This window comes from Danio rerio, chromosome 16 (genome assembly GCF_052040795.2).
Source record: "Danio rerio strain M-AB ecotype USA chromosome 16, GRCz13ab, whole genome shotgun sequence".
Taxonomy (NCBI): Eukaryota; Metazoa; Chordata; class Actinopteri; order Cypriniformes; family Danionidae; genus Danio; species Danio rerio.
This window is the reverse complement of record NC_141036.1, coordinates 14,839,451-14,853,496: the sequence shown is the minus strand read 5'-3', so window position 1 is coordinate 14,853,496 and position 14,046 is coordinate 14,839,451. Positions and strand designations below refer to the sequence as shown.

Here is a 14,046-nt window from a genome sequence, read left to right as displayed (position 1 = left end):
AGACCACTGGCACATTTTTACAATGACTATTGCAATAAAAAAGTGCAAATTCAGTTGCAAACAAGGATAACTAGTTGTGTATAATCTACTAACAATAACAGACACAAAATGTTTTAATCCTTTAACTTACACCAATACAGGAAAGTGATCCATTTCATGGATTAAAATGTGTTCCTGACATCACTATTTTTTTTATAAAATGATAACTTCTAGAGAAGGGGTGTCAAAGTTTCTGGAGGGCCGTAACCCTGCACAGTTTCCTTTCAACCTTGCTTCAACACACTCAAGCTGAGGTCACATTGCACGTTTCGCCCCAAAAGCTTCCATTCATACACATGAGAATACGGCAGATCGGAAACGGAAGTTTGTGAGAAAAGTTTTGCAGTTTAACCTGCGAAATTGCATCATGTGATTGCATGAGACCAATCCAAGAATATGACCTCTCTGAACAGAAATTTCAAATATGCACCAGTCCCTTGCTTTTTTTAATGTCAAATCAATTTGTTTAATCCCGTCCCTTTTTGAAGTGCAGAATGACAGAATTTTGCATGTTAAAACTCTAGTGTGACCAAGTAACTCTTAAGGCTGTGTCCTAAACCGCCTACTACTCAGTAGGTACTGCATATGAATTTAAACATACTAATCAGCCGTTAGAAAAGTACGTTCTATACAGTATGAATGTGAAAAGTATGAATGGAATTCAGACATACTACATCCGCCATTTTGTCATGGTCACGTGACCTACCTGTGTCAGTTGCGTCACCTCACTTCCATTCATAAATTCTCTCATGGGGCATTATGGGATAGCGCAGTGTGCATGGGATGCACACTCCAGAATCTCGCCGGAAGTAGTAAGTCATCCGGGGTACTTCTCGCTTAATGATTTTCGAATTCTATGAATTCAGACATACTACTCGGCTCACATACTGTTTTTAGCATACTATATTGACCTTATTCTAAAATGCGGAAGTGCGCCAGTTTTCGTGATTGTCTTAGAACTTCCGATTCAGTCGCCTATGGAAGAAATGACTAGGAATAATAAACGGCAGAAAATGGCCAAACTACTATAATAAGAAAATATTAAATTGCAACATCAAGCAGCGTAACGAGCAGTTGTTAACGTCAAAAAATGAATGAAAGTGAATGTGACCGGAAGTCGCGAGACAAAATGATTCAAAGTAATTAATAACAGAGTTCTCATTTTTGGGTGAACTAATCCTTTATTGTCATTAATATAATTAAGCAAGGTTGTTTTTATTATGTGGCAGAATGAGCTTCCACAGATTTTGGCACTCAAACAACCACTCGATACAGATTAAGAAACTCACAACTTGCTCAGTCCAATTTAAAGAACAAAACTGTCTGCTGTGGATTATTGTGTTTTAAAAAAACCTTTGGTGTCTGAATGAAGTGTTTAGGAGCAGGGAATATTGTGTAAACATTGTCTTTTCTGTTTCTTTGCTCTTTGAGATGAGCCTGTCGATGTAATGTCTCACACTCAGACTGAAGAGAGTTGCTGTAAACCTCATGACTGCATTTCTGACAGCACTAACAAGTAAATAAACACGCACATACACAAACGCCTCCGCGGAGCTCAACGGTTAATGCTGAATTTAAAGTGGAGCTAAATTTTCTTACTGTTTTCACACTTGGATTCAGTTGTTCAGCTCAAACCTGTTTTTCTTATTTTAGAAATGACACAGACCAACAAACAGCACCCACAGAAGAGCTTGGAGAAGAAATAACTGGAACAGACATTAACAACACACCTCCCAATCAGTCCGATCCTCCCAAACAGCAGGTATGAGGTATAAATAGACACATTATAGCATCACTTTCAAATGCATTTCAATGTGCAGGGTTCCCACAGGCCATGGCAATATCATGACATTTTAAAAGGTCTGACCCACACATTGAAAGTCAGGGAATTTGATATATCTCTTGTCCAAGTCATTGAATATCAAGGATTTTGGTTTGCCATGTTTACTTTTCCTATTTATCACAATTTATTTTTCTGTACCATGTTTACAAATGCAGTCACCAGGCTGTATTACAATTTTGTCTGTAGCTGTTTTTTGTCTGCTCAGTACTTAGGCCCAATCCAAATTCATTCCAAATATTTTTACCCCTACCACTTTCAAATTTTAACCTTAAGAAATGGGACACCACTACATCACCTGCACACATCATCATATGTCATCGCGAGCTTCATATGAGATAGACAATGGCGACTGCTGTAGTTATTCCAGTTGTGTTATCTTTCGGTATGTACCTTTAGGAAATCACTGAAGGCAACGATATTATGTTATCATAACTGTTACAACCTCTTGATTTTAGTCTAGCTTATAACATTTAAAAAGGTGTGGTCTTTCACAATGTGAGGGTGCAAGCTAAATACACTAACAACAAAACTGCTAACAAAAGTGATTTCATGTACAAAAAGGGGAAACCAGAATAATGCCCAAAAATATATACAAAAAGAAGAAATATTTACAATAATAATAAAGTAGCAAATTCGAACAAAGTATCAAACAAAATTAGGTCAGCTCAAGAGTAAGGGGACGATAGTGAAGCCAAATGAAAGAAAGAAATATACCAAAACAATTCCAACTCATAAACAACCCTTTTCCTTACTAGAAACTTAAAAAGAAAAGTCTTCAGCGTCGAGCGCCATATTCTTCCCTACACTGAACTGTAGAAAAATTAATACAAAGATGCCGTTCATTTCTTACCTGATGTCTTTAAAAATGCATTATCTTCGTGTTTGCATAATGGAAGTTGTACGACATCTTCCCTATCCACCTTACTCTGAGAAAAGAACTTGAAATATATCTCTCAATATTGTCGGATGAGAGCTGGTCCAGAAAGTAACAAACAAAACAATCAAAATAAAGATGTACAAAAATCAAAAAGTGTCTCAAAATTGGCCAAAACACTGCAAAATAATTTTACCCATACGAAAGTTAAGCAAAAACAACGAAAAACAAAATCATGTCAGCAAAAACACACAAAAACGAGATCAAAAGAAAAAGCGCTTTCTTCTGCTCTTCCTGGCGTTTTTTTTTTTTATATATGCTGCGCCACGTTGCCCAATGATGATTTGGTCTCCCGAACAACCGGCTGTTGCAAAGGCAGACCTAAAGGAAATGACAGGCTGGGAAGAAGCGAGAGAGAGAGAAAGAAAACGGGAGGTAAAAATACTACAAATGTACGGCAACCATAACAATAACGATATAATGTTACAATAAGCTCATAATGTACTGTGCATTCACATCGTAGAAAATTCATCTAAACTTAAATCCCTTTAAGGCAAGTCATTTCACTTGGCAGCCATCTTTAAAACACCTCTCAGGCAGTATGCTTGGGCATTCGGTCTGATTGGGGGAACATCAAATTCTCCAAAACTGTTAGCTAAGCTTACGATTACATGGAATCAGAAATAAAATTAAACAACTCTCATAAGTTTAATTTTAAAACGTTCAAACCAAACAAAGTCTTCATTTTTTTAGTTTGCCCAAGCTAGTGCGTAGGTGCACTTGAAAGGAACGAGATCACGACACCAACCTCATTTATGGACATTCTACACATTATTATCTTCTAAGTAATGATCCTCTTATTGCTCTCCTCTTCTGAAGTAATTCACAACTTGGTCTTTGGCGAATCTCCTCCAGAGATGACAGCGACTCTGTCTACAAGTTTGTGGGTGTTTGAGTAGTTGCTGTCATGTGATGTGCGCTTGACAGGATGGACTGTACATCGCGTCCGTTTTATGCAGACAGCTTTATTTCATACAGGCTTTATGTGGATATGTTTCTTATGTCTATGAAGCAAGTATTCGCTGAGTTATCAGTTCATTTGTTGACTACAAAAACACACATCTGGTCTGAGCTTCTTCCTTGGAGACATGTCAGTCTATAGCGATTGATGATTGGCTCCTGTACTAATAGGTGGGACTTTATTTGCCATAATGACCGTTACACTTTTCCCCATTCAAAACTATACGAGTGTTATGTCTTGTGTATTTTACAGTCTTTGTTTAAACACAGGAAAACAACATTAACACTATACCAGACACTGTATAAAGCTTATTGACAGCTGCTAGACTTTTTTGTCAGGGTTTTCAAGTGTCATTGAGGGAAGATGTGAAAGATGTGTTGGGTTATAGATATCAAAATTTAGCTTTTTTATACATCGCTTTTTTAAAGCATGACAGTAAAACACGAACATCGTTATGAATGTATTAAAACGTGCTTGTTTGTTGAAAAATTCGTAATAATGACAAAAATACTAATTTGCGCATCTCCTTACTTCTGTGTGCAGCAAAACTGCCTTGTAGATGCTGTATTCTGGGAAATTTTATTACCCCTTGGTAAGAGTGTGCTGCTGAAAAGTATCAGTTTCAAGGGCTATGTAGCCCTTCCCATTAATACTACACCTTTGAAGAGAATTGGCAAACCCCTACCAAACTAAGGGGAAGGGCTAAGGCATAGAATTAAGATTAGGCCTTAGTCAGCCCCTCCTGAATTTTGGAAAAACTTTGTATTATTCATTCATTCATTTTTTTTCAGCTTAGTCTCTTTATTAATCCTGGTTCGCCACAGCGAAATGAACCGCCAACTTTTCCAGCACATGTTTTACGCAGCTGATGCCCTTCCAGCTGCAACCCATCACTGGGAAACATCCATACACACTCATTCACACTCATACGCTATGGACAATTTAGCTTACCCAATTCACCAGTATATACCACATGTCTTTGGACTGTGGGGGAAACCGGAGCACCCGGAGGAAACCAACGCGAACGCAGGGAGAACATGTAAAGCTCCACACAGAAATGCCAACTGACCCAGCCGAGGCTCGGACCAGCGACCTTCTTGCTGTGAGGCAACTGCCCTACCTGCTGATATTTTGTATCATTGCAACCTAAAAGTACTTTATGTGGCAACCTTTTGCAAAATATGCGATGAAAATTTCGGGCATTTCTTGCATTTTACTCTTAAGTCTTTACCTTTTGACCTGAAGAACCATTGATCTCTTTCATTTATATAAAAGTAACTATGAAAGAAACAATGTAAGTGTTTTCATCTTATTACTTACTTATTTTATACATGAATTATACTTTATACTTCATCTTATTTTATACATGAATGAATCTAAATGAACTAAATTTTTTATCTCTTTAACAATCTCATAAAAAAATGTTTTATTATGTCAAATTTTTTACGATCAACTCAGTAAATTTTTTTTATATATTGTTAATAAAATGAAGGGTGACGTGGAGGCTCAGTGGTTAGCACTATCACCTCACGCACTATCACCTCACAGCAACAAGGTTGCTGATTTGAGTCCCGGGCTGGGTCAGTTGGCATTTCTGTGTGGAGTTTGCATGTTCTTGCCATGTTCACATGGGATTCCTCAGGGAGCTCCACTTTCCCCAACAGTCCAAAAATATGCGCTATAGGTGAATTGAAAAAAACTAAATTGACCCTAGTGTATGAGTGTGACTGAGAGAGTATATGGGTATTTCCCAGTGTTGAATTGCGGTTGGAAAGGCATCCACTGTGTAAAACATATGCTGGATAAGTTGGCGGTTCATTCTGCTGTGGCGACCCCTAATGAATAAAGGGACTAAGCCGAATGAAAATATATGAATGAATGAATATAATGAATACTTAATCATTATGGTTAATAGAAATTCAGCTTTTTTGTCAGTGAAAGTCAGGAAATTTGACATTTGGTTTAGAGTGGGAACCCTGAATGTGACTGCATCATTGTGAATCACTGTAAAGTGCACGGTCAATTTGGTCACTTTGCCAATGACTTTTATTTGCAGGAGAAAGGCAGTGATGCTGAAAATATCCCCTCCCCCCTCCTGATGATGCCCTTGTCTTGTGAGGAGAGGCAAGAACACACAGAACACTGATAAAACATTTCTACCAATTGCACACTTACCTTTATGGTTTATGGTCCATTTTATGCACTGCTCTTCCCTGCACACTCATATTTCCCATTGTCTTACATTTGTTTTATATTAGTCATTTGCTCTTATTCCCTTGATAGGAGCTTCGTCTTGGAACATGGAGTTTTTCTGGTGAGAAACTATGAGAAAATGAGAGACAGACAGGGATTTCTCCTGAGGGAGGAGATGGTGGAGCGAGAGAACGGAAGCAGAGGAGATGGAGAGAGACAGAAAGAGGATCTTGAAGACACCAGCTCCAAGTCAGGTCCAGTAGTGTGTGTACTTGTAAATTATGTGAGTGTGTGCGTGTGCATGCCGTTGTTCTTTGCTCTTAAAAGAATAGATGGCCTAAAAATACAAATTCGTTCATAATTTATGGACTTTTTCTGACCTTTTTCCATTTATTTTGACTCTTAGCTTAATTATGCAGGCTGCTGTGCATTTATGTCTGAAAGTTGTCTTACTGTTAAATCTAACATAGTCCCTATTGTATAAAAGAAGTTTAATTCTATCTAATATATTTGTCGTGTACTTAAATCCTAAACAGATTCTGGTAGTACTGTTTAAGTCTATATAAGTATATTATGTACTATATAAGTTTTGCTTGTGCCAAATATATACAAGTCAGAATTATTAGTCCCCCTGAATTAATAGCCCCCCTTTTTTCCCCCAATTTCTGTTTAACGGAAAGATTTTTTCAACACATTTCTAAACATAATAGTTTTAATAACTCTAATTTCTAATAACTGATTGCTTTTATCTTTGCCATGATGACAGTAAAAAATATTTGACTAGATCTTTTTTTCAAGACACTTCTATACAGCTTAAAGTGACAGGTGAAAGGTTTAACTGGGTTAATTAGGTTAACTAGGCAGGTTATGAATATTATGCAAGTAATTGTATAATGATGGTTTGTTCTGTAGACTATTGATAAATATATAGCTTAACAGGTGTAATAATTTTGACTCTAAAATGGTTTATAAAAATAAAAAAACTGCTTTTATTCTAGCTGAAATAAAACAAAGAAGACTTTTTCCAGAAGAAAAAATATTATCAGACATACTGTGAAAATGTCCTTGCTCTATTAAACATTATTTGGGAAATATTTTAAAAAGATTCAAAGGGGGCTAATAGTTCTGAAAGATGAATAAAAAATAATCTTAATATACTTATTTTGACATGTTGGCAAATATATATGTAAAAAGGTTGATTATAATTATGCAGTTTGTTATTTGATATTCAAGGTATTATTTTAAATGTACTTTATTGCTGCATCATCAAAACTTTGTGATTACAAATATATTTTGATACAGAGATGACATTTAAGCTCATAATAAATTGTACATTATACATAATAGTTTAACCTTATTTTAATATATTAGGAAATTACATGTACTTACTTATACTGCTTAATAGGTTAAAAAGGTATCTGATAATACAGGGTGTCTGCGGGCTCTTAAAGGTTTAAGAAACCCTTGAGTACTTTTCTTGATATTTTAACAGATGTTAACAGCTGTTGAGCATCACTTAAGACAATGTTAGCACCTGTCAGCTTTAATTGTGGGGTGCACTGGATTATTTTGAGCTTTTGTCAGCTAATTTCAGCTTCCGATTTAAAATGATTTTTGGGGTGGGATCAAAATCGGTGACGTAGCTCAAAACTGCAAGCTTCAGTTTCTCATTATTATTCATAGTGGAATTTTCTTATCCTATGAGAAGAGCCGGCTTCTTAATTATTCATGACTGCGCATGCTTTCCAAAAGTAAGGCAAACCTGTTAGTGCCAGGCTGTGTAACCCTATGTTGATCACTGGGTGAGACCGCGTCCACAGATCCACGGCACACAGGATTTTGCCGTTCATGAAGGGTTGTATGTGTTTGTTTCCATGATCCACGGGGTTTGTTGCATGTTTTTTCCCGCGATCCTGCCAGGGCCGATACAGCAAAGCTGTTTGTGTGCAGCAAGCATTTTTTGTAGGGAGAGCGGTACAAGAATTGGAGAATGGCGGACTTTGTCTTTTATCTGTGGAGTTTGTTCACATTTAGACACGTCGCCGTGCTGCTGTGTTTGCCTAAATCCTCCAGATTACCAACAGAGCTAATGGTCAAAATAGACAGGACAAGAGACCTGCTGGACTGAGTCTGCATTCAGACCCGGGTATTGAGGGAGAAGTCCTCATTTAGTGTTTATATAAACACGATTATCTTTATAATGATATAAATTGTCGTTGTGTGTATATGAAATTACAAATAACAAAGGTAGCAGAGAATTAAATTGCTGTTTATTTCTTTGCATTTTATCTTTGTAAACTATCAAATCATGCATCACCTCATGGTTCGGGTCTCATTTCAAGAGCAAACTGACAACAGTTGTTCACTCCCCTGCTCTGCTGGCCACGCCCACTCTTGTGTGTACGTATACTACCTAAGTAGATTTAAAATGTGTCTAAAGTGCAGACATTTTTAAAACTTCATGTATAGAAGTTTTTTAAGAAAACATAACACAGTAGTGTACATCATGTACAGTTTAATTTTAGCCCCCCTGTTTATTTTTTTTCAGCACATTTCTAAAAACATAATAGTTTTAATAACTTATCTCTTATAACTGATTTATTTTATCTTTGCCATGATGACAATAAACAATATTTGACTAGATATTTTTCAACACACTTCTATGCAGCTTAAACATTTAAAGGCTTAACTAGGTTAATTAGGTTACTTAGGCAGGTTAGTGTAATTAGGCAAGTTATTGTATAACGATGGTTTGTTCTGTAGACTATCGAAAAAAATATAGCTTAAAGGGGCTAATAATTTTGACTTTAAAATTTAAAGCTGTGTTCATTCTAGCTGTAATAAAACAAATAAGACTTTCCCCAGAAGAAAAAATATTATCAGACATACAGTACTGTGAAAATTCCCTTGCTCTGTGAAGCATCATTTATAAAATATTTGAAAAAGAAAAAATTCAAAGGGGGCTAATAATTCTGCCTTCAACGATATATGTTAACAAAATTATCTCGGTGTTATTACCTGATACCCATGTACATTTACAAAACACTGGCAAGCAATAGATCAATTATACAGCACCATCCAAAAAAATCTCAGCCAGACTAATGAAATAAGAAACAAAATAGAATGAAATGTAAAAAGGAAGGAGAAAAATAAATAATTACAGAGACATTATTAACCTATAGATCTAAGAAAGGGGACCCATATTTTGTCATACACTTTGCTAAATCTAGAGAATTGTAACCTTTCCAGTTTGAGGGCAGAAACCATTTCAGCTAACCATTTAAAAAAACTTGGAGGTGTCGTGGATTTCCACTCCTGCAGAAGCACTTTCTTGACCAGCACCATGCCAAACATTAGGGAGAGTTGTTGATGTTTAGGTCAAGTTAGAGGCTGGTCTGAACATCCAAAACAATGCTAATCAAATGCCACATCAATTTTAATGTCCATTTCAAAAGCCAGCACTGTAAAACCCAACGGTCAACTTTATCAAATGGAATGAGTGTAGTTAAATCAAAAAATTTTAAAAGTTAAGTCTACTCATTTGAAAAGAGTTTTAAACTCAGTGTTGAAGGTAATTAGTTAATTAAATTCCTCATTACTTGAACTTAAATGGAGTAAGTTCACAAAACTCACAGAACTTTTTTAACTCAAATGGTTTGTAGCAATCAATTACCTCAAATGGTTTGAATTGCCTTTACTTTTTAGGTTTACAATACTCAGTTGGTTTTATTTATCCTTTTTATTGTGGTCAAATTGTTTTGTTTACTCTAATGGATTAAGTTCACAGTACTCATTTGGATTACTTTTTGAACTTAGAGTAAATAGTTTGTTGCAATCGGTTTCCTCAAACGGTTTAAGTTATCTTAACTTTTTGGGTTTTACAGTGTGGGAATAAAGTCAAAACTGTTAGACCAGAATAAATGCCTATAGGTTTCTGACTGCGCCTTTGCATCTGACACACAAGGAAGAGATAGAAGGATAAAGCTTATTAAGTTTGGCTTTAGTATAGTGTAATCTATGCATCTCTTTAAGTTGTATGAGCTGTAGTCTTACATTTATTGAGCAAGAGTGAATACAACTCAATCCCTCCACCCAAGTAGAGGGCAAGGTGTCAATTATTTTAGAGTATGCAGTAGAAACCAAAACGTAAGAAGAAAACAGATATATAAATTGTCATTTTTTAATGGTGTATTTATACTTGACAGGTGTGGTTTGAAACAGACAAACTATGGTTTGATTGCTCTGTTGATGTGATTTATCTGAATAAGTATGAATGCAGCCATCTAAAGCCTGGTGTGCATCAAACAAGCAGACTGAGACCTCTGGAATCATCAGTCCAATTGTTTCTGTAATATGAAATATTAAAGCATCACTTCCTTTTTCAATACCAGGCTTTGTGCAAAAGGTGAATTACATTTTGTCTAGATCAATAAACAATCCGCGCTAAAAAGTCCAGCACAATCTGTTATATTCAGACATCTGAGACCTTATTAAAAGATATCTACAGGGGAAAATATGTCCAGACTTTTCCTTACTTAGGGCCAAGATTCTAAATATGAAATAGGTGAAATTGTATGTCATATCCATCCCTCCAGATGTTTTCCTGCATATAGCCTGAAAGACTTGGATTGGCTCCAATCAAAGAACCCTACAAAGGAAAAGCGCTTTAAAAAATGGAAAAGTAGACGTAATTTGTATTAGTATATTCAAAGAAGTCAAGAAAAGATGGCTTTGAAAATCTTTTGATAACACCCATTAATTGATATCCTCTTGTTTAAAATAACACATTATTAGTGCATGGCTGAAGTGTACCTTTCTCATAGCAATCCTCACTTTATGTACCGTATGTAAGCGCATGTACCTGTTCCACGAAAGGACGCTTACATTAAGTGGGACAGTCTGTTTATAGCGCTTTTTGTGACCTGAGGCGGTTTCTTGATGAAGAACATGGCATCAGCTATTCCTCCTCCTCTCCTCTCCTCCTTCACGCTCAGCGGGCCGTAGCTCTGGACCAGCTCCCAAAACCACCTCAATTCTATTTCCACTCAGCATTAGTCAAAAGGGCAGAAGAGGACATGTGGTTAACGGCTAGCGCAGCTGGCACGTACACGCTACTGTGTCCCATTGAGTTCAGGGAAAAAGTGTATTTCAGTGCATTCCGATTATTGCACTTAAAATACGGATGACAGACAAAGAAAGACTTCACATTACAGTTCTTCAGTGTTTAGTGGATAAACTATGACTTTTTGGCTGCGTGTTTTACGAAGAACGGCATGTATCATTTACTTTTAACTAAGTAGAGCTCTGTAAGGCAATCCACTTTTACATTTAATTCTTAAAACAGTACTATCTGTTTTCATAAAACTGTTACTGAAGACCCTGATATATTTCAAGCAAAATAGAACAAGGACCTTAAATGATGTTATGTTTAACAAAATCCGACCAGAACAGAGTTCAAAATGAACTCTCTGAAGTTCATTTTGGCTCCTAAACATCTTTGAGATATTATTGGTCCGTGTCGATTACACTATCAGTGGGTGTGGTCTGGAACTTCATCTTTTTTGATGTGCGATTGATTTTGCAATCTCATTTTTACAAATAAGGTCAGACCGAGGAACAACATCCAACACAAACACCAAGTTATTAACATGAATACGCTGGAGGGTCGAGTAGCAAAGCTGCTACAGATGTATCCGCACCTGTACGATCGCTCGAGGAGATATTTTAAAGACAACACACAACAGACGAGAAGCACCACCACATTGCACTGTGTCTTTAAGTACTAAACACTGTTCCATTGTGTGTCTGCAAGATGTGGCTTTAAAAATTTGTTTGAAATATACTGAGCCATTACATTTTATTTTTTCATTAGCTACTAATACTACTAGTAATATGTAAGTGCTAGTACTTTTCCTAATAACACCAGTACTCATTCATTATATACAATATTTTATTTGTTAGATGCTAGGGATGCAATGATTAACTGATTTCACCATTAACCCTGCTTTAATTCGTCATGGTTAATAAATCATAAAGGCTTCTCTACATCGTGTTTCTGCGTGGAACAAAACTGCTGCAAATAAATAAAGTTATGCTAACTGTGTGCTAGTTTAAAGTTCCGACCTTGTACACAAAATGCATGCGCACTGGATTAAAGGCTGATTTTAACTATGGCTGAGGCTATTCATTTAGGGCCGTTCATATATCCTGTTTTCGTACGCAAGTTCATATTTCCAATAAAGGCTCCCATATTGGTGACAACATGCGTGCAGGAGCGGCACGACACGCTCACGCTTTCCAGGCACACCTAGTAAGAAGAATGCCACGAGTCATGTGACAAGAGGAGACCGGTCAGCTTCATACTTCAAAAAATACAAAAGGAAAATACTAAATTTTGTAGTGTATTTGATCAAAAGTGTCTTTCAGACAGGGGTGCAGCAACCTTTGACTACATTTGTTCACTTTAAAAGGAAAGTTCTTAGCTAATATGTAGCTTAGATTTACATTACACAAATACAATTTTCTGTCATTTCTTTTCAGTGTAAAGTTATTACTTATGTTTAAATTCCAAAAACGTTTTTGGCTTATTTTTAAGTCCAAAGAGAAATTGACTATTGTTTGTTTTTATTATTCATTTTTGCTGTATTATTTGGTTACTGACCAGCAATAAATAACACTTTAAATTAAAATATAAGGAGTTTTTTACATGACTTTCTAAACTAGTAGTTTTTTTTATTAATAAATGAATGCATAATAATCGTGATAACTGTGATTATTCCTCAGACTATAATCGTATAACCAAATTCTATATTTGTAGCTTCCTTAATAGGTACTGATTTTTTAATGAATGATTAGCAGAATCTAATAGGGATGCAACGTATACAGATTTTGGTTGTTTGATTTTAGTAGATAGGCGTGGATCAGCTGACATACAGTTGAAGTCAGAATTATTAGCCCCCCTTTGAATTTTTTTCTTTTTTTAAATATTAGAGCTTGCAAACTGTGTTTTTTTTTTGTCGACAACACGAACGTTGACAACATAACTCACTGGAAATCCAAAATACTTCCACACCGGCGACTTCATTGAAAGAGGAGAGGGTTTAAGCTCTGTCGACGGGTCTCCTGCGTCTGCAGTTTAACAAGCACTTCAACAAGCATGTTTTTTTCCCGCTTGGCAAGCCAAGCTAACGTGACATGGGGGCGTGGCAGCATTGACAATTCTATTTTTTGATTCGATAATCGATGTTGAGCATAAATTTCGATCGATTCCGATTAAAAATCTAAATCGTGACACCCCTAATATATATATATATATATATATATATATATATATATATATATATATATATATATATAAAGTAGTCACCACTTGTTGTAGGAATGCAAGATTCTCCTTGTAAGGCGTAGCAGTCATGGAAATAAGCTATCTTGTTTCTCCCAGAACGACTGCAGATTTTCCTCTGATGACTCCTCTAACTGAAAGTTTTAACAGTACTCTTGCACTTCATCCATTATTTTGGTTGTCTCATCTTCCCATTCTGCAAAGCCCACTCTGCTTTTTCGCTGGTCCACTGCCATCTCCCATGACCCACCCGCAGTTAATCAAAATGTTTTTTTATTATTACCCAACCTGCCCGACCTGCGGATTGTCCGCAGCGCCCACAAAAATAACCGCCATTCGCGCTTCACTAGTACCTAGTATTACTTTTTTTTTAAGAGATATGAAAAAATTTTAAATTCCTGAAAATTCAAAAGTTCCTGAACAGACAACCTTATAACAAAATACTAGACGTTGTCTTTATGTCAAAGTATTATTTTGGTTGTAATACATTATTATTTCTGGGCTGGTTTTTACCTTTAATGGATACGACTGTAGAGACAGGAATGCGTGGAGAGCAGGGAGAGAAGAGAAGCATAGGACTTTGAGCGAGGAGTCATTTACATTACATTTAGGCCATGTCCACATGTACATGGGTATTTTTATAAACAGGGTTTCCTTGCTTAAATAGTGATTGTACCATGGGACGACTGCAATTTGCTCTCAAAGGGAATGGGAGATGAGATGCTGATTTGTTT

At 36.3% G+C, this 14,046-nt stretch overlaps 1 pseudogene across 1 annotated transcript in view; it reads left to right on the top strand.

The window, feature by feature from the left end:
- The window catches only part of LOC100537860 (ASH1 like histone lysine methyltransferase pseudogene), a 62,045-nt pseudogene that overhangs the window by 30,324 nt on the left and 17,675 nt on the right, over window positions 1-14,046 (top strand). Inside the window, 4 exon segments of the transcript NR_147500.1 lie at window positions 1,471-1,555; window positions 1,693-1,801; window positions 5,834-5,901; window positions 6,061-6,224. The product of NR_147500.1 is annotated as an ASH1 like histone lysine methyltransferase pseudogene (transcript).